Here is a 23,840-nt window from a genome sequence, read left to right as displayed (position 1 = left end):
GAACAAATACAATGCTCTTTAAAAAAAAAAGACTACCGACTTCCAGCATGTGTATAGGTGAAGGGCACTCAACTTGTACTGCACTGACTCAGGTGATTGGCTAAAATAAATTGATAAAAATATGATAGTTGGAGCGGCGTTAGACTTTAGACCTTTTATGTTATTGATTTTTTTAAACTCACTTATGACATCACATGGAAGTTACTTATCCAATAGAACCTTGTCGAACATATGTAAAAGTGCGGCGTACCTCAGGGCACTAGCCTTGGGCCTTTACATATGCAGATGATCACAGGATCGGTGTCCCCCGCCCCGCACGGGACAGTAGAGCTAATGTGATATGTAAGTAATAAACCTAAATTTAACTGCACACACAGAACTTAAAACATGCCAGGCTATCCTGGTAGATTAACTGCATCAATTGTTTGAGATTGAAATAGTTGACATGTTTAAAATTGTGGTTGACATGTTTAAAATTGTGGTAACTTATATAAAGGCTTGGGCAGCAGGGTAGCCTAGTGGTTAGAGAGTTGGGCAAGTAACTGAAAGGTTGCAAGATTGAATCCCCGAGCTGACAAGGTAAAAATCTGTTGTTCTGAACAAGGCAGTTAACCCACTGTTCCCCGGTGGGCCGTCATTGAAAACAAGAATTTGTTCCCAACTGACTTGTCTAGTTAAATAAAGATTACATTTTTTTAAGCCATCGGGGGTTTCTTCAGTCTCCAAATCCAGAACGAATTCAAGGCAACATACAGAACTCCCATCTCAAATGACTAAAGCAGAATTAGCTGAGTTGTTTTTTTAAATTTTACCTTTAACCAGGCAAGTCGGTTAGGAACAAATTCTTATTTACAATGACGGTCTAGCGGGTTAACTGGTCTAGGAACAGTGGGTTACCTGCCTTGTTCAGGGGCAGGACGACGGCCGACCGGGGAACAGGGGGTTCACTGCCTTGTTCAGGGGCAGGATGACGGCCGACCGGGGAACAGGGGGTTCACTGCCTTGTTCAGGGGCAGGACGACGGCCTACCGGGGAACAGGGGGTTAACTGCCTTGTTCAGGGGCAGGACGACAGCCTACCGGGAAACAGTGGGTTACCTGCCTTGTTCAGGGGCAGAATGACAGAGGGGGTCTGCTAATGGGCTCCCAATAAGATCTAAAGGAGTTGACCAAGACATGGAGCCGTGGTCGTCTGTCAGGACCTCTGCTGGTAAATGTAAGTTAAAGCTCCCACCTCTCCAGGGCCCAGAGGACCTCGGCTGGTAAAGGTAAGTAAAAGCAACAACCTCTCCAGGGCCCAGAGGACCTCGGCTGGTAAATGTAAGTAAAAGCAACAACCTCTCCAGGGCCCAGAGGACCTCGGCTGGTAAATGTAAGTAAAAGCAACAACCTCTCCAGGGCCCAGAGGACCTCGGCTGGTAAAGGTAAGTAAAAGCAACAACCTCTCCAGGGCCCAGAGGACCTCGGCTGGTAAATGTAAGTAAAAGCAACAACCTCTCCAGGGCCCAGAGGACCTCGGCTGGTAAATGTAAGTAAAAGCAACAACCTCTCCAGGGCCCAGAGGACCTCGGCTGGTAAAGGTAAGTAAAAGCAACAACCTCTCCAGGGCCCAGAGGACCTCGGCTGGTAAATGTAAGTAAAAGCAACAACCTCTCCAGGGCCCAGAGGACCTAAAGTTATTGATCGGATTACGTGTTTAGAAATGGAATGAATGGAACGTACGAATCCCCGACTTCGAATGGGGATTCCCCGTTCTATTCAATGTCCTGATCCTGTTGGCGAACTCCAGATTATTTTTCTGAGAAAAACCGGGCCCCTGAAGCCATGTTTTAGAGGGATTATAGAGGGAGGAGCTAAGAAAATCCTCCGCTTTATGATTTGACAGGACGACGTAAACTCACCAATCACAAAGTGTTGTAGTTGAACAGGAAGTGGTCCAGTTAAAAACAGAGAACAGACAGGAAGTAGTGTTCAAAATCCCCGTTTTTTAATTGGTTGTTGGCATCCAGGTGAACCAATGGCACAACAGATTAATCACCAAAAAAAAATAAACAGAAAGGAAAGTTCCAGTTTCTCAAAGTAAAAAAAAAAGGTTTGGAATATTTTTTTATATAGTTACATTTAGTAAATTACCCAGAAACACTTGAGTCAGACACAGGCATTATCAGAACTACAATGGCGGTCGAACCTCTCACCTGTGTGAACCAACAGTCAAACACACACACACCTTTCCATCCATCCATCCACTACACCACATCGTTGACCTCTGGCTAGATCACAGTGGGTCACATTTACATGATAATTATGAGATTAAGCACCAGATTCCAGTCGTGAGGAGGAGTGAGAGACCAGGAAGTCATGTGAGAGACCAGGAAGTCATGTGAGAGACCAGGGAGTCATGTGAGAGACCAGGGAGTCATGTGAGAGACCAGGGAGTCATGTGAGAGACCAGGGAGTCATGTGAGAGACTGTGTTTGTACCAACAGATCATTCTCCATGATAATGGCCTTAGAGAGAAAATATAAAGAACATCCTTCCAGTCAGAGGTTAACGTCCCACCAGATCAGAGCTCTGGACAGCTGTAGGGACACACACACACACTTCCTTCACGAAAACAACATAAACAGGTCATTTCCTGTCTGGGAGATCAAAATCTCCACCAATGAGCTCCCAGCTAGAGGATGACATCATTTCCTCTAGGTTACATTGGAACGTTTCCTGTGATACAATATTTAAATGAGACGAGGGACTAAACCCATTCCAGAACACCGTGAGAATTCATTCCAGTTTTTACCCAATGCTCAGAGACCAGCCTCTAGTTGCAGACAGAACCCGGTTCTATTTAGGATTCAATGCCTGCATTTAGACAATTAAAATAAAAAAGGCCATTTCAGAATAAACCGACACATGCAGCGTTTACCATGAAATATTGCATTGTGGGATTGAATCCTGGCCAAAAATCAGGTCCTACATGATAAATACTGTCTGACCCACCATGTGTTGTTGTATACAGAGATCACAGGGACAGACACCTGGATACAAAAAGAGAAATAGATAAGAGTTCAGTTGAAGAAGTGTTTAGTTAGGAGGGGGGTTTAACAAAGCTCTGCTCTGTGGGGGTGGTCAGCTGTTTGAGAGTGGGCCAATCATACATCTAGGACTGAGCGACACATCGAGCCACGTTGCTATTGGACGGGGGCGAGAATAGTGTACAGCCCCACTAACTTTGGCAACAAATACAGGTGGGTACTGCAGAATGGAACTGTGAGAGGGAAAGGCAGAGAGAGAAAAAAGGGGAGGGAAAGGCAGAGAGAGGGAAGGGGAGGGAAAGGCAGAGAGAGAAAAGGGGAGGCAAAGGCAGAGAGAGAGGGGGAGGGAAAGGCAGAGAGAGAAAAGGGGAGGGAAAGGCAGAGAGAGAGGGGGAGGCAAAGGCAGAGAGAGAAAAGGGGAGGGAAAGGCAGAGAGAGAAAAGGGGAGGCAAAGGCAGAGAGAGAGAAGGGGAGGCAAAGGCAGAGAGAGAGAGGGGGAGGGAAAGGCAGAGAGAGAGAGGGGGAGGGAAAGGCAGAGAGAGAAAAGGGGAGGGAAAGGCAGAGAGAGAGAAAAGGGGAGGGAAAGGCAGAGAGAGAGAAAAGGGGAGGGAAAGGCAGAGAGAGAGAAAAGGGGAGGGAAAGGCAGAGAGAGAGAAAAGGGGAGGGAAAGGCAGAGAGAGAGAAAAGGGGAGGGAAAGGCAGAGAGAGAGAAAAGGGGAGGGAAAGGCAGAGAGAGAGAAAAGGGGAGGGAAAGGCAGAGAGAGAGAAAAGGGGAGGGAAAGGCAGAGAGAGAGAGAAAAGGGGAGGGAAAGGCAGAGAGAGAGAAAAGGGGAGGGAAAGGCAGAGAGAGAAAAGGGGAGGGAAAGGCAGAGAGAGAGAAAAGGGGAGGGAAAGGCAGAGAGAGAGAAAAGGGGAGGGAAAGGCAGAGAGAGAGAAAAGGGGAGGGAAAGGCAGAGAGAGAGAAAAGGGGAGGGAAAGGCAGAGAGAGAGAAAAGGGGAGGGAAAGGCAGAGAGAGAGAAAAGGGGAGGGAAAGGCAGAGAGAGGTGAAGAACGCCTTTACATTAGGACATAACATTAGGACATAACCTCCCCCAGCTCTTTCTCTCCCTCCTTTGTCCAGTTCACACAAAAAAAAAAAAGGTTCTGTTCAGAGCGGTGGAATGTGACATAGAAACGTATGATGTAGATTAGATGGGATTCATTATCAAGTGAAAACAGATAATGGGATCAGCTCTAGGTCTTACATTCCCTCCCATCTACGATATCGTGAACATTTCACCCCACTGAACACAGCCCTGGTCTGGGAGGGGTTAGGACAGAGTTGAGAGAAGGATGGATGGATAGAGAGGGAGGAGTTAGGGGATGCTGCCGCTTCGTTGTCGTAGTAACGGGGTCTCGAGGAAGGGGTCAGTACTCCCAGAGCGTGGCGGTCTCCAGATCGTCGGCGTTGGCCTTCAAGACGCCGGCGTGGTCGCCGTGGAGATACTTCCCGTCGGCGACGGAGCGGATAGCGACCTTGTTGTAGTCGCAGAACTCTAACAGGAAGTCGACGGGGTCGTCACTGCTGCTGACCACCGACGCCTCACTGCCCACCATCCAGAACTTCCCGTCGAGTCTGAGGAGAGGGGGGCAACAGGGTCAACCATGATGATATGTCTGAGGAGAGGGGGGCAACAGGGTCAACCATGATGATATGTCTGAGGAGAGGGGGGGGCAACAGGGTCAACCATGATGATGTGTCTGAGGAGGGGGGGGCAACAGGGTCAACCATGATGATGTGTCTGAGGAGGGGGGCAACAGGGTCAACCATGATGGTATGTCTGAGGAGGGGGGCAACAGGGTCAACCATGATGATGTGTCTGAGGAGGGGGGCAACAGGGTCAACCATGATGATATGTCTGAGGGGGGGCAACAGGGTCAACCATGATGATATGTCTGAGGAGAGGGGGGGCAACAGGGTCAACCATGATGATATGTCTGAGGAGGGGGGCAACAGGGTCAACCATGATGATGTGTCTGAGGAGGGGGGGGGGCAACAGGGTCAACCATGATGATGTGTCTGAGGAGGGGGGGCAACAGGGTCAACCATGATGATATGTCTGAGGAGAGGGGGCAACAGGGTCAACCATGATGATATGTCTGAGGAGAGGGGGGGGCAACAGGGTCAACCATGATGGTATGTCTGAGGAGGGGGGGCAACAGGGTCAACCATGATGATATGTCTGAGGAGAGGGGGGGGCAACAGGGTCAACCATGATGATATGTCTGAGGAGGGGGGGGCAACAGGGTCAACCATGATGATATGTCTGAGGAGGGGGGGGGGGGCAACAGGGTCAACCATGATGATATGTCTGAGGAGGGGGGCAACAGGGTCAACCATTATGATATGTCTGAGGGGGGGGGGGGCAACAGGGTCAACCATGATGATATGTCTGAGGAGGGGGGGCAACAGGGTCAACCATGATGATGTGTCTGAGGAGGGGAGGGGGGACAACAGGGTCAACCATGATGATGTGTCTGAGGAGAGGGGGGGCAACAGGGTCAACCATGATGATGTGTCTGAGGAGAGGGGGGCAACGGGTTCAACCATGATGATATGTCTGAGGAGAGGGGGGCAACAGGGTCAACCATGATGATATGTCTGAGGAGGGGGGGCAACAGGGTCAACCATGATGATGTGTCTGAGGAGAGGGGGGGGGGCAACAGGTTCAACCATGATGATGTGTCTGAGGAGTAAGGGCAGGTTAACTGCTCGTTGTCATCATGAGGAGGCTCCTCTAGTTCATCTGATCGGTCAGACTCTACACGAGGAGTGTGTTCACTACTAACTAAGTAGTGTGTGTGTGTGTGTGTGTGGTGTGTGTGTGTGTGTGTGTGTGTGTGTGTGTGTGTGTGTGTGTGTGTGTGTGTGTGTGTGTGTGTGTGTGTGTGTGTGTGTGTGTGTGTGTGTGTGTGTGTGTGTACTAACCCTGTAAACTGTACGTCCCCTCTCTGAAGGTCAGGGTAAAGTAGTCGTAGGAGGAACGGTTGGAGTCCAGGGTTCCTGTGATCTTACGACACCCGATGAAACCGTGTTCCCCACGGAGGACAATGATTGGACGGTTAATCAGCTTCATCAGGAACTCCTCCGACTCACCTGGAGGGACAAACACACATATTACCCATGTCACCAAAGACCAAAGAAAGCCTTATACAAAAGGTCAAAGGTTATACACCCCTAGGCCCGGGGGACACTCCAAAACCCCTAGGCCCGGGGGACACTCCTAGCCCGGGGGACACTCCAAAACCCCTAGCCCGGGGGACACTGCTTCTGCCCTCTTCAACACCTTATGGAAATGTCTCGCTAAACACGGATGTTCAAATTAGCGTTTTCTATTTGGGAGGCTCCACGTGTAGTAAAGGGCGTAGCAAGAAAAACTTCCAAAAATGACTAATTCAAAAGAAAAGAGTTGGTATGAAACCAGACTATTAACAGGGAGAGACTAGAGTTGGTATGACCCTGGGACAGGGAGAGACTAGGAGTTGGTATGACCCTGGGACAGGGAGAGACTAGGAGTTGGTATGACCCTGGGACAGGGAGAGACTAGGAGTTGGTATGACCCTGGGACAGGGAGAGACTAGGAGTTGGTATGACCCTGGGACAGGGAGAGACTAGGAGTTGGTATGACCCTGGGACAGGGAGACTAGGAGTTGGTATGACCCTGGGACAGGGAGAGACTAGGAGTTGGTATGACCCTGGGACAGGGAGAGACTAGGAGTTGGTATGACCCTGGGACAGGGAGAGACTAGGAGTTGGTATGACCCTGGAACAGGGAGAGACTAGGAGTTGGTATGACCCTGGGACAGGGAGAGACTAGGAGTTGGTATGACCCTGGGACAGGGAGAGACTAGGAGTTGGTATGACCCTGGGACAGGGAGAGACTAGGAGTTGGTATGACCCTGGGACAGGGAGAGACTAGGAGTTGGTATGACCCTGGGACAGGGAGAGACTAGGAGTTGGTATGACCCTGGGACAGGGAGAGACTAGGAGTTGGTATGAAACCAGACTATTAACAGGGAGAGACTAGGAGTTGGTATGACCCTGGGACAGGGAGAGACTAGGAGTTGGTATGACCCTGGGACAGGGAGAGACTAGGAGTTGGTATGACCCTGGGACAGGGAGAGACTAGGAGTTGGTATGACCCTGGGACAGGGAGAGACTAGGAGTTGGTATGACCCTGGGACAGGGAGAGACTAGGAGTTGGTATGACCCTTGAACCAAGTCATCTGGAACAGGGAGAGACTAGGAGTTGGTATGACCCTTGAACAGGGAGAGACTAGGACTTGGTATGACCCTGGAACAGGGAGAGACTAGGACTTGGTATGACCCTGGAACAGGGAGAGACTAGGAGTTGGTATGACCCTGGGACAGGGAGAGACTAGGAGTTGGTATGACCCTAGAACAGGGAGAGACTAGGAGTTGGTATGACCCTTGAACCAAGTCATCTGGAACAGGGAGAGACTAGGAGTTGGTATGACCCTTGAACCTGGTATGACCCTTGAACCAAGTCATCAGGAACAGGGAGAGACTAGGAGTTGGTATGACCCTTGAACCAAGTCATCAGGAACAGGGAGAGACTAGGAGTTGGTATGACCCTTGAACCAAGTCATCAGGAACAGGGAGAGACTAGGAGTTGGTATGACCCTTGAACCAAGTCATCAGGAACAGGGAGAGACTAGGAGTTGGTATGACCCTTGAACCAAGTCATCAGGAACAGGGAGAGACTAGGAGTTGGTATGACCCTTGAACCAAGTCATCAGGAACAGGGAGAGACTGACTAGGAGTTGGTATGACCCTTGAACCTGGTATGACCCTTGAACCAAGTCATCTGGAACAGGGAGAGCCTAGGAGTTGGTATGACCCTTGAACCAAGTCATCTGGAACAGGGAGAGCCTAGGAGTTGGTATGACCCTTGAACCAAGTCATCTGGAACAGGGAGAGACTAGGAGTTGGTATGACCCTGGGACAGGGAGAGACTAGGAGTTGGTATGACCCTTGAACCAAGTCATCTGCATCTGGAACACCCTGTTGTGTTGCTCTTTACAACCCAAAGGCTGTTTTCACACTGACCGGCAACGTCGATGGTAGCGACTAGCTGGCCGTTCTTCTTGGCTGCGACATATTTCCCGTTGGCGGCACGGAGAGTCAGCTTCTTACCACAGTACTCCATGTCAAAGTAACAGTTGGCCGTCCTGCACACACACACACACACACACACACACATTAATATAATTCTCAACAGGGTAGAACATTGTAATAAAATCTATTACTGGAGCCACCCCTTTATGGAGCAATGAAGCCGGCGGCTAACAGCCGACACGCCGCAGCTAGCCGGCGGCTAACAGCCGACACGCCGCAGCTAGCCGGCGGCTAACAGCCGACACGCCGCAGCTAGCCGGCGGCTAACAGCCGACACGCCGCAGCTAGCCGGCGGCTAACAGCCGACACGCCGCAGCTAGCCGGCGGCTAACAGCCGACACGCCGCAGCTAGCCGGCGGCTAACCTTCGATAGCTGCTTTATAACAGTGTGTGTGTGTGTGTGTGTGTGTGTGTGTGTGTGTGTGTGTGTGTGTGTGTGTGTGTGTGTGTGTGTGTGTGTGTGTGTGTGTGTGTGTGTGTTATTACTTAGTGGAGGCGGTACACTGTAGTCCTCCAGAAGAGGTGAGGGTCCAGTACTTCCCGGCGGCGGTCCGGAACGCACACTTCCTGTTCTCACGACTCATCTCCACCTGGAACACTTCCTGGTCTCCCTCCTCGTCCTGATTGGCTGACAGGTCCATGCCTGGGCGGGGCCAAGAGGAGAGCAGGGTTAGAGACTGACAGAGGGTCAGGAACGAGCAGAAACGCACTACAGATTTGAACAAAACATTAAACACCTCCCTGATATTGAGTTGCAGCCCTTTGGCCCTCAGAACGGCCCTAATTAGTTGGGGCATGAACTCTACAAGGTGTCGAAAGCTTCCCAAATGTTGACTCCAACTCCGTCACACTACAGCCCGCCACACTACACCCCGCCACACTACAGCCCGCCACAAGCAACGAGACACTACAGCCCGCCACACTACAGCCCGCCACAAGCAACGAGACACTACAGCCCGCTACAAGCAGCGACACACTACAGCCCGCCACACTACAGCCCGCCACACTACAGCCCGCCACACTACAGCCCGCCACAAGCAACGAGACACTACAGCCCGCCACACTACAGCCCGCCACAAGCAACGAGACACTACAGCCCACTACAAGCAGCGACACACTACAGCCCGCCACACTACAGCCCGCCACAAGCAACGAGACACTACAGCCCACTACAAGCAGCGACACACTACAGCCCGCCACACTACAGCCCGCCACACTACAGCCCGCCACAAGCAGCAACACACTACAGCCCGCCACACTACAGCCCGCCACACTACAGCCCGCCACACTACAGCCCGCCACACTACAGCCCGCCACACTACAGCCCGCCACACTACAGCCCGCCACACTACAGCCCGCCACACTACAGCCCGCCAGTCACATACTGTCTGGTCAGGATCAGCATCAGAGTTGGGATTAGAGTATGTCCTACAGCTGTGCATACACATCTAAACACACAGCTGCCAGGCTACAGCCAGGCCCCTGCCACTGCTCCAGGGTTTAATCCCCCATGGAATTATGGGTGATAAAGCAGTTAGGAGGACACGGCCAGAGGAATGAAAGACAGAAAGAGAGCCCCGCCCCCCAGCGCCAGAGCCCCCGCCCCCCAGCGCCAGAGAGCCCCCGCCCCCCAGCGCCAGAGAGCCCCCGCCCCCAGCGCCAGAGAGCCCCCGCCCCCAGCGCCAGAGAGCCCCCGCCCCCAGCGCCAGAGAGCCCCCGCCCCCAGCGCCAGAGAGCCCCCGCCCCCAGCGCCAGAGAGCCCCCGCCCCCAGCGCCAGAGAGCCCCCGCCCCCCAGCGCCAGAGAGCCCCGCCCCCAGCGCCAGAGAGCCCCGCCCCCAGCGCCAGAGAGCCCCGCCCCCAGCGCCAGAGAGCCCCGCCCCCCAGCGGCAGAGATGTTTAATGTTTAAAGAGAGACACCAGGGACAGTGAAGACCTGTTGAAACTTCCATGTTCCATTTCAGAACCTCTCTCTCGATGCGTGTTGTCTCAGGTCTGTCTTTATGTAGTGTTGTCTCTCTCATCGTGATGCGTGTGTTGTCTCAGGTCTGTCTTTATGTAGTGTAGTCTCATCGTGATGCGGGTGTTGTCTCAGGTCTGTCTTTATGCAGTGTAGTCTCATCGTGATGCGTGTTGTCTCAGGTCTGTCTTTATGTAGTGTAGTCTCATCGTGATGAGTGTTGTCTCAGGTCTGTCTTTATGTAGTGTAGTCTCATCGTGATGTGGGTGTTGTCTCAGGTCTGTCTTTATGTAGTGTAGTCTCATCGTGATGCGTGTGTTGTCTCAGGTCTGTCTTTATGCAGTGTAGTCTCATCGTGATGTGTGTTGTCTCAGGTCTGTCTTTATGCAGTGTAGTCTCATCGTGATGCGTGTTGTCTCAGGTCTGTCTTTATGTAGTGTTGTCTCTCTCATCGTGATGCGGGTTGTCTCAGGTCTGTCTTTATGTAGTGTAGTCTCATCGTGATGCGTGTTGTCTCAGGTCTGTCTTTATGTAGTGTTGTCTCTCATCGTGATGCGTGTTGTCTCAGGTCTGTCTTTATGTAGTGTAGTCTCATCGTGATGCGTGTTGTCTCAGGTCTGTCTTTATGTAGTGTAGTCTCATCGTGATGTGGGTGTCGTCTTATATTTTTAATCCCAGGCCCCGTCCCCCAGGAGGTCTTTAGGCCCGTCACTGTTAATAAGAATGTGTTCTTAACCGACTTGCCGAGTTAAATAAAGTTTTAAAAAATATATAAATAATATCGTGACAATGAGAGACAGAGACAGAGACACAGAGACACAGAGACACAGAGAGACAGAGAGACAGAGAGACAGAGAGACAGAGAGACAGAGAGACAGAGAGACAGAGAGACAGAGAGACAGAGAGACAGAGAGACAGAGAGACAGAGAGACAGAGAGACAGAGAGACAGAGAGACAGAGAGACAGATTGTGTTGGTCCTCCAGGCTGGGTTGAACTGGAGAGCATCTGGGATACATGGGGAGCCAGATCAGTCTGCTCTACACACACAGCAAGCGCCAGCCAGACAGACAGACCGAGACAGACAGGCAGCGCCAGCCACAGACAGGCAGCGCCAGCCACAGACAGGCAGCGCCAGCCACAGACAGACCGAGACAGACTCGTCCTGGGGGCGGGGGCTCTCTGGCGCTGGGGGCGGGGGCTCTCTGGCGCTGGGGGGCGGGGGCTCTCTGGCGCTGGGGGGCGGGGGCTCTCTGGCGCTGGGGGGCGGGGGCTCTGGCGCTGGGGGGCGGGGCTCTCTTTCTGTCTTTCATTCCTCTGGCCGTGTCCTCCTAACTGCTTTATCACCCATAATTCCATGGGGGATTAAACCCTGGAGCAGTGGCAGGGGCCTGGCTGTAGCCTGGCAGCTGTGTGTTTAGATGTGTATGCACAGCTGTAGGACATACTCTAATCCCAACTCTGATGCTGATCCTGACCAGACAGTATGTGACTGGCGGGCTGTAGTGTGGCGGGCTGTAGTGTGGCGGGCTGTAGTGTGGCGGGCTGTAGTGTGGCGGGCTGTAGTGTGGCGGGCTGTAGTGTGGCGGGCTGTAGTGTGGCGGGCTGTAGTGTGGCGGGCTGTAGTGTGTTGCTGCTTGTGGCGGGCTGTAGTGTGGCGGGCTGTAGTGTGGCGGGCTGTAGTGTGTCGCTGCTTGTAGTGGGCTGTAGTGTCTCGTTGCTTGTGGCGGGCTGTAGTGTGGCGGGCTGTAGTGTGTCGCTGCTTGTAGTGGGCTGTAGTGTCTCGTTGCTTGTGGCGGGCTGTAGTGTGGCGGGCTGTAGTGTCTCGTTGCTTGTGGCGGGCTGTAGTGTGGCGGGCTGTAGTGTGGCGGGCTGTAGTGTGGCGGGCTGTAGTGTGTCGCTGCTTGTAGCGGGCTGTAGTGTCTCGTTGCTTGTGGCGGGCTGTAGTGTGGCGGGCTGTAGTGTCTCGTTGCTTGTGGCGGGCTGTAGTGTGGCGGGGTGTAGTGTGGCGGGCTGTAGTGTGACGGAGTTGGAGTCAACATTTGGGAAGCTTTCGACACCTTGTAGAGTTCATGCCCCAACTAATTAGGGCCGTTCTGAGGGCCAAAGGGCTGCAACTCAATATCAGGGAGGTGTTTAATGTTTTGTTCAAATCTGTAGTGCGTTTCTGCTCGTTCCTGACCCTCTGTCAGTCTCTAACCCTGCTCTCCTCTTGGCCCCGCCCAGGCATGGACCTGTCAGCCAATCAGGACGAGGAGGGAGCGCCAGAGAGCCCCGCCCCCCAGCGCCAGAGAGCCCCGCCCCCCAGCGCCAGAGAGCCCCGCCCCCCAGCGGCAGAGATGTTTAATGTTTAAAGAGAGACACCAGGGACAGTGAAGACCTGTTGAAACTTCCATGTTCCATTTCAGAACCTCTCTCTCGATGCGTGTTGTCTCAGGTCTGTCTTTATGTAGTGTTGTCTCTCTCATCGTGATGCGTGTGTTGTCTCAGGTCTGTCTTTATGTAGTGTAGTCTCATCGTGATGCGGGTGTTGTCTCAGGTCTGTCTTTATGCAGTGTAGTCTCATCGTGATGCGTGTTGTCTCAGGTCTGTCTTTATGTAGTGTAGTCTCATCGTGATGAGTGTTGTCTCAGGTCTGTCTTTATGTAGTGTAGTCTCATCGTGATGTGGGTGTTGTCTCAGGTCTGTCTTTATGTAGTGTAGTCTCATCGTGATGCGTGTGTTGTCTCAGGTCTGTCTTTATGCAGTGTAGTCTCATCGTGATGTGTGTTGTCTCAGGTCTGTCTTTATGCAGTGTAGTCTCATCGTGATGCGTGTTGTCTCAGGTCTGTCTTTATGTAGTGTTGTCTCTCTCATCGTGATGCGGGTTGTCTCAGGTCTGTCTTTATGTAGTGTAGTCTCATCGTGATGCGTGTTGTCTCAGGTCTGTCTTTATGTAGTGTTGTCTCTCATCGTGATGCGTGTTGTCTCAGGTCTGTCTTTATGTAGTGTAGTCTCATCGTGATGCGTGTTGTCTCAGGTCTGTCTTTATGTAGTGTAGTCTCATCGTGATGTGGGTGTCGTCTTATATTTTTAATCCCAGGCCCCGTCCCCCAGGAGGTCTTTAGGCCCGTCACTGTTAATAAGAATGTGTTCTTAACCGACTTGCCGAGTTAAATAAAGTTTTAAAAAATATATAAATAATATCGTGACAATGAGAGACAGAGACAGAGACACAGAGACACAGAGAGACAGAGAGACAGAGAGACAGAGACACAGAGAGACAGAGAGACAGAGAGACAGAGAGACAGAGAGACAGAGAGACAGAGAGACAGAGAGACAGAGAGACAGAGAGACAGAGAGACAGAGAGACAGAGAGACAGAGAGACAGAGAGACAGAGACAGAGAGACAGAGAGACAGAGAGACAGAGAGACAGATTGTGTTGGTCCTCCAGGCTGGGTTGAACTGGAGAGCATCTGGGATACATGGGGAGCCAGATCAGTCTGCTCTACACACACAGCAAGCGCCAGCCAGACAGACAGACCGAGACAGACAGGCAGCGCCAGCCACAGACAGGCAGCGCCAGCCACAGACAGGCAGCGCCAGCCACAGACAGACCGAGACAGACAGGCAGCGCCAGCCACAGACAGGCAGCGCCAGCCACAGACAGACAGCGCCAGCCACAGACAGACCGAGACAGACAGGCAGCGCCAGCCACAGACAGACCGAGACAGACAGGCAGCGCCAGCCACAGACAGACCGAGACAGACAGGCAGCGCCAGCCACAGACAGACCGAGACAGACAGGCAGCGCCAGCCACAGACAGACCGAGACAGACAGGCAGCGCCAGCCACAGACAGACTGAGACAGACAGGCAGCGCCAGACCACAGACAGACCGAGACAGACAGGCAGCACCAGACCACAGACAGACCGAGACAGACAGGCAGCACCAGCCACAGACAGACCGAGACAGACAGGCAGCACCAGCCCACTGCCTAGCCAGAACTCCGCCCAGTTGTAAATCAGGAGACTCACACAGGAGAGAGAGAGACCAGACGAGAGAGCTGATGCAATCGTCATCACCCTGCCCTATTCCCCATCTGGACAGGAGGAATACCCATGTCAGAATGATGTTCATCGACTACAGTTCAGCATTCAACACCATAGTACCCTCCAAACTCGTCATCAAGCTGGGGGCCCTGGGTCTCAACCCCTCCCTGTGCAACTGGGTCCTGGACTTCCTGACGGGCCGCCCCCAGGTGGTGAAGGTAGGAAACAACATCTCCACTTCACTGATCCTCAACACAGGGGCACCACAAGGATGCGTTCTGAGCCCTCTCCTGTACTCCCTGTTCACCCACGACTGCGTGGCCACGCACGCCTCCAACTCAATCATCAAGTTTGCAGACGACACTACAGTAGTGGACATGATCACCAACAACGAGGAAACGGCCTACAGGGAGGAGGTGAGGTCCCTCGGAGAGTGGTGTCAGGATAACAACCTCTCACTCAACGTCAACAAAGACCATAAACTTTACCAGATGCACCATTGAGAGCATCCTGTCAAGCTGTATCACCGCCTGGTACCGGCAACTGCCCCTCCCGCAACCGCAGGGCTCTCCAGAGGGTGGTGCGGTCTGCCTAACGCATCACCGAGGGCAAACTACCTGCCCTCCAGGACACCTACACCACCCGATGTCACAGGAAGGCCAAAAGATCATCAAGGACAACAACCACCCGAGCCACTGCCTGTTCACCCCGCTATCATCCAGAAGGCGAGGTCAGTACAGGTGCATCAAAGCTGGGACCGAGAGACTGAAAAACAGCTTCTATCTCAAGGTCATCAGACTGTTAAATAGCCGACCTCCACCCAGTACCCTGCTCTGAACTTAGTCACTGTCACTAACCAGCTATCACCCAGTACCCTGCTCTGAACTTAGTCACTGTCACTAACCAGCTATCACCCAGTACCCTGCTCTGAACTTAGTCACTGTCACTAACCAGCTATCACCCAGTACCCTGCTCTGAACTTAGTCACTGTCACTAACCAGCTATCACCCAGTACCCTGCCCTGATGACGGAGCGAGACGGTGCGCTAGTCAAACAGTCATGTGTTTGTCTTGTATTTTTAGCACAGCACTGACCCAACATGAACTGTAGTTAGACTCTCTAGTCATGTGTTTGTTTTAATTATTTAAATCAAACCGTGTCCTTAAAGCATCAGACATGCTCTGTATATATAGTGGATGTGATTAAAACACAAAAAATACAACTTCCTGACTGTGAGGTAGACAACATGGGCTCCTAAAACAACTTCCTGACTGAGGTAGACAACATGGGCTCCTAAAACAACTTCCTGACTGAGGTAGACAACATGGGCTCCTAAAACAACTTCCTGACTGAGGTAGACAACATGGGCTCCTAAAACAACTTCCTGACTGTGAGGTAGACAACATGGGCTCCTAAAACAACTTCCTGACTGAGGTAGACAACATGGGCTCCTAAAACAACTTCCTGACTGTGAGGTAGACAACATGGGCTCCTAAAACAACTTCCTGACTGAGGTAGACAACATGGGCTCCTAAAACAACTTCCTGACTGAGGTAGACAACATGGGCTCCTAAAACAACTTCCTGACTGAGGTAGACAACATGGGCTCCTAAACAACTTCCTGACTGTGAGGTAGACAACATGGGCTCCTAAAACAACTTCCTGACTGTGAGGTAGACAACATGGGCTCCTAAAACAACTTCCTGACTGAGGTAGACAACATGGGCTCCTAAAACAACTTCCTGACTGAGGTAGACAACATGGGCTCCTAAAACAACTTCCTGACTGAGGTAGACAACATGGGCTCCTAAAACAACTTCCTGACTGAGGTAGACAACATGGGCTCCTAAAAACACTGAGGTAGACTCTAAAACCTTCCTGACTGAGGTAGACAAAACATGGGCTCCTAAAACAACTTCCTGAAACTGTGTGAGGTAGACAACATGGGCTCCTAAAACAACTTCCTGACTGGGGTAGACAACATGGGCTCCTAAAACAACTTCCTGACTGAGGTAGACAACATGGGCTCCTAAAACAACTTCCTGACTGTGAGGTAGACAACATGACAACATGGGCAACATCTCTAAAACAACTTCCTGACTGAGGTAGACAACATGGGCTCCTAAAACAACTTCCTGACTGTGGTAGACAACATGGGCTCCTAAAACAACTTCCTGACTGAGGTAGACAACATGGGCTCCTAAAACAACTTCCTGACTGAGGTAGACAACATGGGCTCCTAAAACAACTTCCTGACTGTGAGGTAGACAACATGGGCTCCTAAAACAACTTCCTGACTGTGAGGTAGACAACATGGGCTCCTAAAACAACTTCCTGACTGAGGTAGACAACATGGGCTCCTAAAACAACTTCCTGACTGAGGTAGACAACATGGGCTCCTAAAACAACTTCCTGACTGAGGTAGACAACATGGGCTCCTAAAACAACTTCCTGACTGGGAGGTAGAGACAACATGGGCTCCTAAACCAACTTCCTGACTGTGGTAGACAACATGGGCTCCTAAAACAACTTCCTGACTGAGGTAGACAACATGGGCTCCTAAAACAACTTCCTGACTGAGGTAGACAACATGGGCTCCTAAAACAACTTCCTGACTGACTGAGGTAGACAACATGGGCTCCTAAAACAACTTCCTGACTGAGGTAGACAACATGGGCTCCTAAAACAACTTCCTGACTGAGGTAGACAACATGGGCTCCTAAAACAACTTCCTGACTGTGAGGTAGACAACATGGGCTCCTAAAACAACTTCCTGACTGTGAGGTAGACAACATGGGCTCCTAAAACAACTTCCTGACTGAGGTAGACAACATGGGCTCCTAAAACAACTTCCTGACTGAGGTAGACAACATGGGCTCCTAAAACAACTTCCTGACTGAGGTAGACAACATGGGCTCCTAAAACAACTTCCTGACTGTGAGGTAGACAACATGGGCTCCTAAAACAACTTCCTGACTGTGAGGTAGACAACATGGGCTCCTAAACAACTTCCTGACTGAGGTAGACAACATGGGCTCCTAAAACAACTTCCTGACTGAGGTAGACAACATGGGCTCCTAAAACAACTTCCTGACTGAGGTAGACAACATGGGCTCCTAAAACAACTTCCTGACTAAGGTAGACAACATGGGCTCCTAAAACAACTTCCTGACTGAGGTAGACAACATGGGCTCCTAAAACAACTTCCTGACTGAGGTAGACAACATGGGCTCCTAAACAACTTCCTGACTGAGGTATGAAGACAAGACAAGACATGGGCTCCTAAAACAACTTCCTGACTGTGACTGTCACACAACATGGGCTCCTAAAACAACTTCCTGACTGGGATCCATGAAGAAGACAAGCAAGACATGTGTTGTGTTCACACCAGAGATGTAGTCACGACCAGACAGTGTCCTGGTTCCCTCTCTGGATCACACACACACAGAGATGTAGTCACGACCAGACAGCGTCCAGGTTCCCTCTCTGGATCACACACACACACACACACACACACACACAGAGATGTAGTCACGACCAGACAGCGTCCAGTGTGTTGCAGTCCCTCCCTCGGCATGAATCCAGACAAACACCAGCACTGCAGCTGCTACACACGAGAGGAATCTGCAGCAGCCCCCCCCCCCACCTCTAGCCCGGCCCCTCCCCCCAGCCCGGCCCAAAGACAGTGTGTGTGTTGAGAGTGAGTGTGTGGGAGGCATCATCAGCAAACTACTGCAAGGATCACTGGGGCAGAATAGCTACTGAATAACACACAACAGACAGGCAGGGTGTCAGAGCGGTTTCTCAGCCAGACACAAAATGGAGCCTCTCTCCTCCTCTCAGGCTCTCCCTCCTCCCCATCTCTCCTCCATTTAGTCCTGTTATAGAAGGTTGTGTTGGTCATACCTTGCCTGGTTAGGTTCTAGTCCTGTTCTAGAAGGTTGTGTTGGTCCTACCTTGCCTGGTTAGGTTCTAGTCCTGTTCTAGAAGGTTGTGTTTGTCCTACATTGCCTGGTTAGGTTCTAGAAGGTTGTGCTGTTCCTACCTTGCCTGGTTAGGTTCTAGTCCTGTTCTAGAAGGTTGTGTTGGTCCTACCTTGCCTGGTTAGGTTCTAGTCCTGTTCTAGAAGACGTTGTGTTGGTCCTACCTTGCCTGGTCAGGTTCTAGTCCTGTTCCCGACTAACCCACTACCCTGGCGTTACAAAGCGCCATGTTGGTCCTAACTGAGCTGGAAGGTTCTAGTCCTGTTCTAGAAGGTTGTGTTGGTCCTACCTTGCCTGGTTAGGTTCTAGAAGGTTGTGTTGGTCCTACCTTGCCTGGTTAGGTTCTAGTCCTGTTCTAGAAGGTTGTGTTGGTCCTACCTTGCCTGGTTAGGTTCTAGAAGGTTGTGTTGGTCCTACCTTGCCTGGTTAGGATCTAGAAGGTCCTGGTCCTACCTTGCCTGGTTAGGTTCTAGAAGGTTGTGTGGTCCTACCTTGCCTGGTTAGGTTCTAGAAGGTTGTGTTGGTCCTACCTTGCCTGGTTAGATCTAGAAGGTTGTGTTGGTCCTACATTGCCTGGTTAGGTTCTAGAAGGTTGTGTTGGTCCTACATTTACATTACATTTAAGTCATTTAGCAGACGCTCTTATCCAGAGTGACCTACCTTGCCTGGTTAGGTTCTAGTCCTGTTCTAGAAGGTTGTGTTGGTCCTACCTTGCCTGGTTAGGTTCTAGTCCTGTTCTAGAAGGTTGTGTTGGTCCTACCTTGCCTGGTTAGGTTCTAGTCCTGTTCTAGAAGGTTGTGTTGGTCCTACCTTGCCTGGTTAGGTTCTAGTACTGTTATAGAAGGTTGTGTTGGTCCTACCTTGCCTGGTTAGGTTCTAGTCCTGTTCTAGAAGGTTGTGTTGGTCCTACCTTGCCTGGTTAGGTTCTAGTCCTGTTCTAGAAGGTTGTGTTGGTCCTACCTTGCCTGGTTAGGTTCTAGTCCTGTTCTAGAAGGTTGTGTTGGTCCTACCTTGCCTGGTTAGGTTCTAGTCCTGTTATAGAAGGTTGTGTTGGTCCTATCTTGCCTGGTTAGGTTCTAGTCCTGTTCTAGAAGGTTGTGTTGGTCCTACCTGCCTGGTGGAGACGTTCCTCTCGTTGCCGGCGGTGAGAACCACCTGAGGGTGACTCTGCTCCAGAGAGAACATCTCGTCCTTCCCCACGCGGCTGTTCTTCCCGCTCTTCATGGTCCCACTGGCCCCGACGGCGCCAGGTAGCGCCCGGAACAATCTCTGAACGCCACCTTGCCGGAGCGGAACTCCAACGTGTATCCGGTGGTCTTGTCCGGCGCGGCCTCCAGGCTGCCGTCGTTCAGGAAGCGGTTATCAGACGTCTGCAGGTGGTAGCGTTGGTCTCTGAACACCAGGGTGATCAGGGAGTCCACCCCCACGGGACGTCGCGGGTCGATAGAGACCTCATCCACCTTGGAGGACAGGTGGGGCACGCTTCCTGGTCACACTGAAGATGTTCACCTGGAGGGGAGAGGTCAGAGGTCAGGTGTTAGGGGGGGGTGTAGGTGTGTTACCTGAGGATGCATGGCAATGTGAATGGTCCATTTAGGAGGAGAGGTTAGAGGTCAGGTGTTATAGGAGGGGGGTGTAGGTGTTTTACCTGAGGATGCATGGCAATGTGAACACTCCATTTAGAGGAGAGGTTAGAGGTCAGGTGTTATAGGGGGTGTAGGTGTGTTACCTGAGGATGCATGGCAATGTGAACACTCCATTTAGAGGAGAGGTTAGAGGTCAGGTGTTATAGGGGGTGTAGGTGTGTTACCTGAGGATGCATGGCAATGTGAACACTCCATTTTTCAGCCACTGATGCAGTCTGGGAGAGAAACCAAACATTATTATAAACGAATGTTATTTAACATCTAGAGAAAGACAGTTGATGAATATTCATCAGCTCATCATGGAGTTTAAAACGCACCTACCTGGGCAAAGCAGCTGATCCTGTCCTCTGTGCCTCCCAGGTATCTGCCATGGACCTCTGACTGCAGAGAAACACAGTAGAATATACATCACACACACCTTAGCCTACAACCCTCCTGACAAACAATACCCTCCACACACACACACCTTAGCCTACAACCCTCCTGACAAACAATACCTCCACACACACACCTTAGCATCCAGCCCTCCTGACAAACAATACCCTCCACACACTCACACCTTAGCCTACAACCCTCCTGACAAACAATACCCTCCACACACTCACACCTTAGCCTACAACCTCCTGACACACACACACACACACACACACCTCCTGACAAACAATACCCTCCACACACACACACACTCACACACACAAACTCACACCTTAGCCTCCAACCCTCCTGACAAACAACACACTCCACACAAACTCACACCTTAGCCTCCAACCCTCCTGACAAACAACACACTCCACACTCACACCCTCCTGACAAACAACACACTCCACTCACACTCACACTCAGCCTCCAACCCTCCTGACAAACAATACTCACACTCACACACACAACCTCCTGAGCCTCCAACCCTCCTGACAAACAATACCACACACACACACACACACACACACACACACACACACACACACACACACACACACACACACACACACACACACACACACACACACACACACACACACACACACACACACACACACACACACACACACACACACACACACACACACACACACACACACACACACACACACACACACACACACACACACACACACACACACACACACACACACACACACACACACACACACACACACACACACACACACACACACACACACACACACACACACACTAGCCTACAACCCTCCTGACAAACAATACCAACCTACCACACAATAGTAACCAGCAGGTAGCCTAGTGGTTAGAGCGTTGGACTAGTAACCAGCAGGTAGTCTAGTGGTTAGAGCGTTGGACTAGTAACCAGCAGGTAGCCTAGTGGGTAGAGCGTTGGACTAGTAACCAGCAGGTAGTCTAGTGGTTAGAGCGTTGGACTAGTAACCAGCAGGTAGCCTAGTGGTTAGAGCGTTGGACTAGTAACCAGCAGGTAGCCTAGTGGTTAGAGCGTTGGACTAGTAACCAGCAGGTAGCCTAGTGGTTAGAGCGTTGGACTAGTAACCAGCAGGTAGCCAAGTGGTTAGAGCGTTGGACTAGTAACCAGCAGGTAGTCTAGTGGTTAGAGCGTTGGACTAGTAACCAGCAGGTAACCTAGTGGTTAGAGGTTGGACTAGTAACCAGCAGGTAGTCTAGTGGTTAGAGCGTTGGACTAGTAACCAGCAGGTAGTCTAGTGGTTAGAGCGTTGGACTAGTAACCAGCAGGTAGCCTAGTGGTTAGAGCGTTGGACTAGTAACCAGCAGGTAGCCAAGTGGTTAGAGCGTTGGACTAGTAACCAGCAGGTAGTCTAGTGGTTAGAGCGTTGGACTAGTAACCAGCAGGTAGTCTAGTGGTTAGAGCGTTGGACTAGTAACCAGCAGGTAGCCAAGTGGTTAGAGCAGGTAGCCTAGTGGTTAGAGCGTTGGACTAGTAACCAGCAGGTAGTCTAGTGGTTAGAGCGTTGGACTAGTAACCAGCAGGTAGCCAAGTGGTTAGAGCAGGTAGCCTGGTGGTTAGAGCGTTGGACTAGTAACCAGCAGGTAGCCTAGTGGTTAGAGTGTTGGACTAGTAACCAGCAGGTAGTCTAGTGGTTAGAGTGTTGGACTTAACCAGCAGGTAGTCTAGTGGTTAGAGTGTTGGACTAGTAACCAGCAGGTAGTCTAGTGGTTAGAGCGTTGGACTAGTAACCAGCAGGTAGCCTAGTGGTTAGAGTGTTGGACTAGTAACCAGCAGGTAGTCTAGTGGTTAGAGTGTTGGACTAGTAACCAGCAGGTAGTCTAGTGGTTAGAGTGTTGGACTAGTAACCAGCAGGTAGTCTAGTGGTTAGAGCGTTGGACTAGTAACCAGCAGGTAGCCTAGTGGTTAGAGTGTTGGACTAGTAACCAGCAGGTAGTCTAGTGGTTAGAGCGTTGGACTAGTAACCAGCAGGTAGCCTAGTGGTTAGAGTGTTGGACTAGTAACCAGCAGGTAGTCTAGTGGTTAGAGTGTTGGACTAGTAACCAGCAGGTAGTCTAGTGGTTAGAGTGTTGGACTAGTAACCAAAAGGTTGAAAGATTGAATCCCTGAGCTGACAAGGTAAAAATATGTCATTCTGCCCCTGAACAAGGCAGTTAACCCACTGTTCCCCGTGAGGCCGTCATTGTAAATAGGAATTTGTTCTTAACTGACTTGCCTAGTTAAATAAAAGGTTAAATGAAAAATAAATGCCCTAAATCCATTTTTAAAAAGGCGTCTAGAAATGCAGGCTACCGTTTATTAATGCATCAATATTTCTTGCTGATATGAAAGATACATTCCTTGTGTTTCTCAAACAATACCGCAACCGATCCGTGTTCATGTAAAGTAACGGGCTCCCGAGTGGCGCAGCGGTCTAAGGCATCTTCAGGGCTTGAGGCGTCACTACAAACATCCTGGTTCGATTCTTCGGCTGTATCACATAAAAAACGGCGGTGATTGGGAGTCCCATAGGGCGGCGCACAATTGTCCCAGCGGTCGTTCGGGTTTTTAACCGATGAAAGCCATCAATGTAAATAAGAATTTGTTTTTAACCGACTTACCAACTTAAATAAGAGGTTACATTTTTTTTAAACGTTTAGAGAAAGCGTCCGGGCTCTTAAACACCACCAGTGAGAAGATACTATCGTGGGGTGACAATACAAAGGCAAGTCACTCTCTCGTGCTTTTCATTCACACCCAAACATCCTCCCTCATCCTACCTGCAGAGACCATCTCCCATCGTCGTGAGCCGTGATGATGAACCGGGTCTCGGGTCCAGAACTCTCACTATCCCCGGTAACGTTCCCATCTTTATCCACCGCTATGTACCGACCCAGATGCGACTTGAGACAGAACACGTTACCGGTAGCCTCTTCCCCGCTCTGCTCCAGAGTCCAAATCTGCTTCTTCTTCAAGCTCGTGGCCGACGCGTTGATTTTAAAACCGAACGTTTCTGCGGTTAGGTATTTATTCCCACAGTTGATCAAACCAAACTGGATCTGAAGCATATCGCTGGTCCCGTTACTTGCTCCGTTACTACACATGATCAATCAATCTCCTCTCGGTTCCAACCGGTTCGGGTCAGAGTGTATCGGTGTGTGTTTTTCTGATCAACGAGGATTCGGTGGTTCCCGACGGATGCACTCTGTTCCTCCGCCTCGCGTGTTTCTCTTTGTTTGGGAAGTGTCTGAGAGGAGGAGGAAAAAGGGAGAATACGGTGTGTCGGTATGAGAGCGCGCAGTTTCTCTGTGCTCGGCCACAGCATGCGCTCCGCGCCCCAGCTGCAGTATTTATAGTGATTGGTGACGACGGACCTCAGGTCACTCCCCCATCTGGATAGAACTCGGGATGCATCTCAACAGTATTTGGCTAGTGGCCTTTTCTCTCCTCTCCTCTCCTCTCCTCTCCTCTCCTCTCCTCTCCTCTCCTCTCCCTCTCCTCTCTCCTCTCCTCTCCTCTCCTCTCCCTCTCCTCTCCTCTCCTCTCCTCTCCTCTCCTCTCTGCAGTATGTATCTATTCTACAGAA

The 23,840-nt window shown here is 51.1% G+C and overlaps 1 pseudogene; it reads right to left on the bottom strand.

The window, feature by feature from the left end:
- Positions 1–4,421: 4,421 nt before the first annotated feature.
- Positions 4,422–23,602, bottom strand: LOC124018121 (annotated as a pseudogene).
- Positions 23,603–23,840: the final 238 nt, after the last annotated feature.

The sequence above is a fragment of the Oncorhynchus gorbuscha genome, unplaced genomic scaffold (assembly GCF_021184085.1).
Source record: "Oncorhynchus gorbuscha isolate QuinsamMale2020 ecotype Even-year unplaced genomic scaffold, OgorEven_v1.0 Un_scaffold_396, whole genome shotgun sequence".
In the NCBI taxonomy this organism is placed as follows: Eukaryota; Metazoa; Chordata; class Actinopteri; order Salmoniformes; family Salmonidae; genus Oncorhynchus; species Oncorhynchus gorbuscha.
Note: the sequence above shows the minus strand (reverse complement) of the source record. Positions and strands in the feature narration are given on the sequence as shown.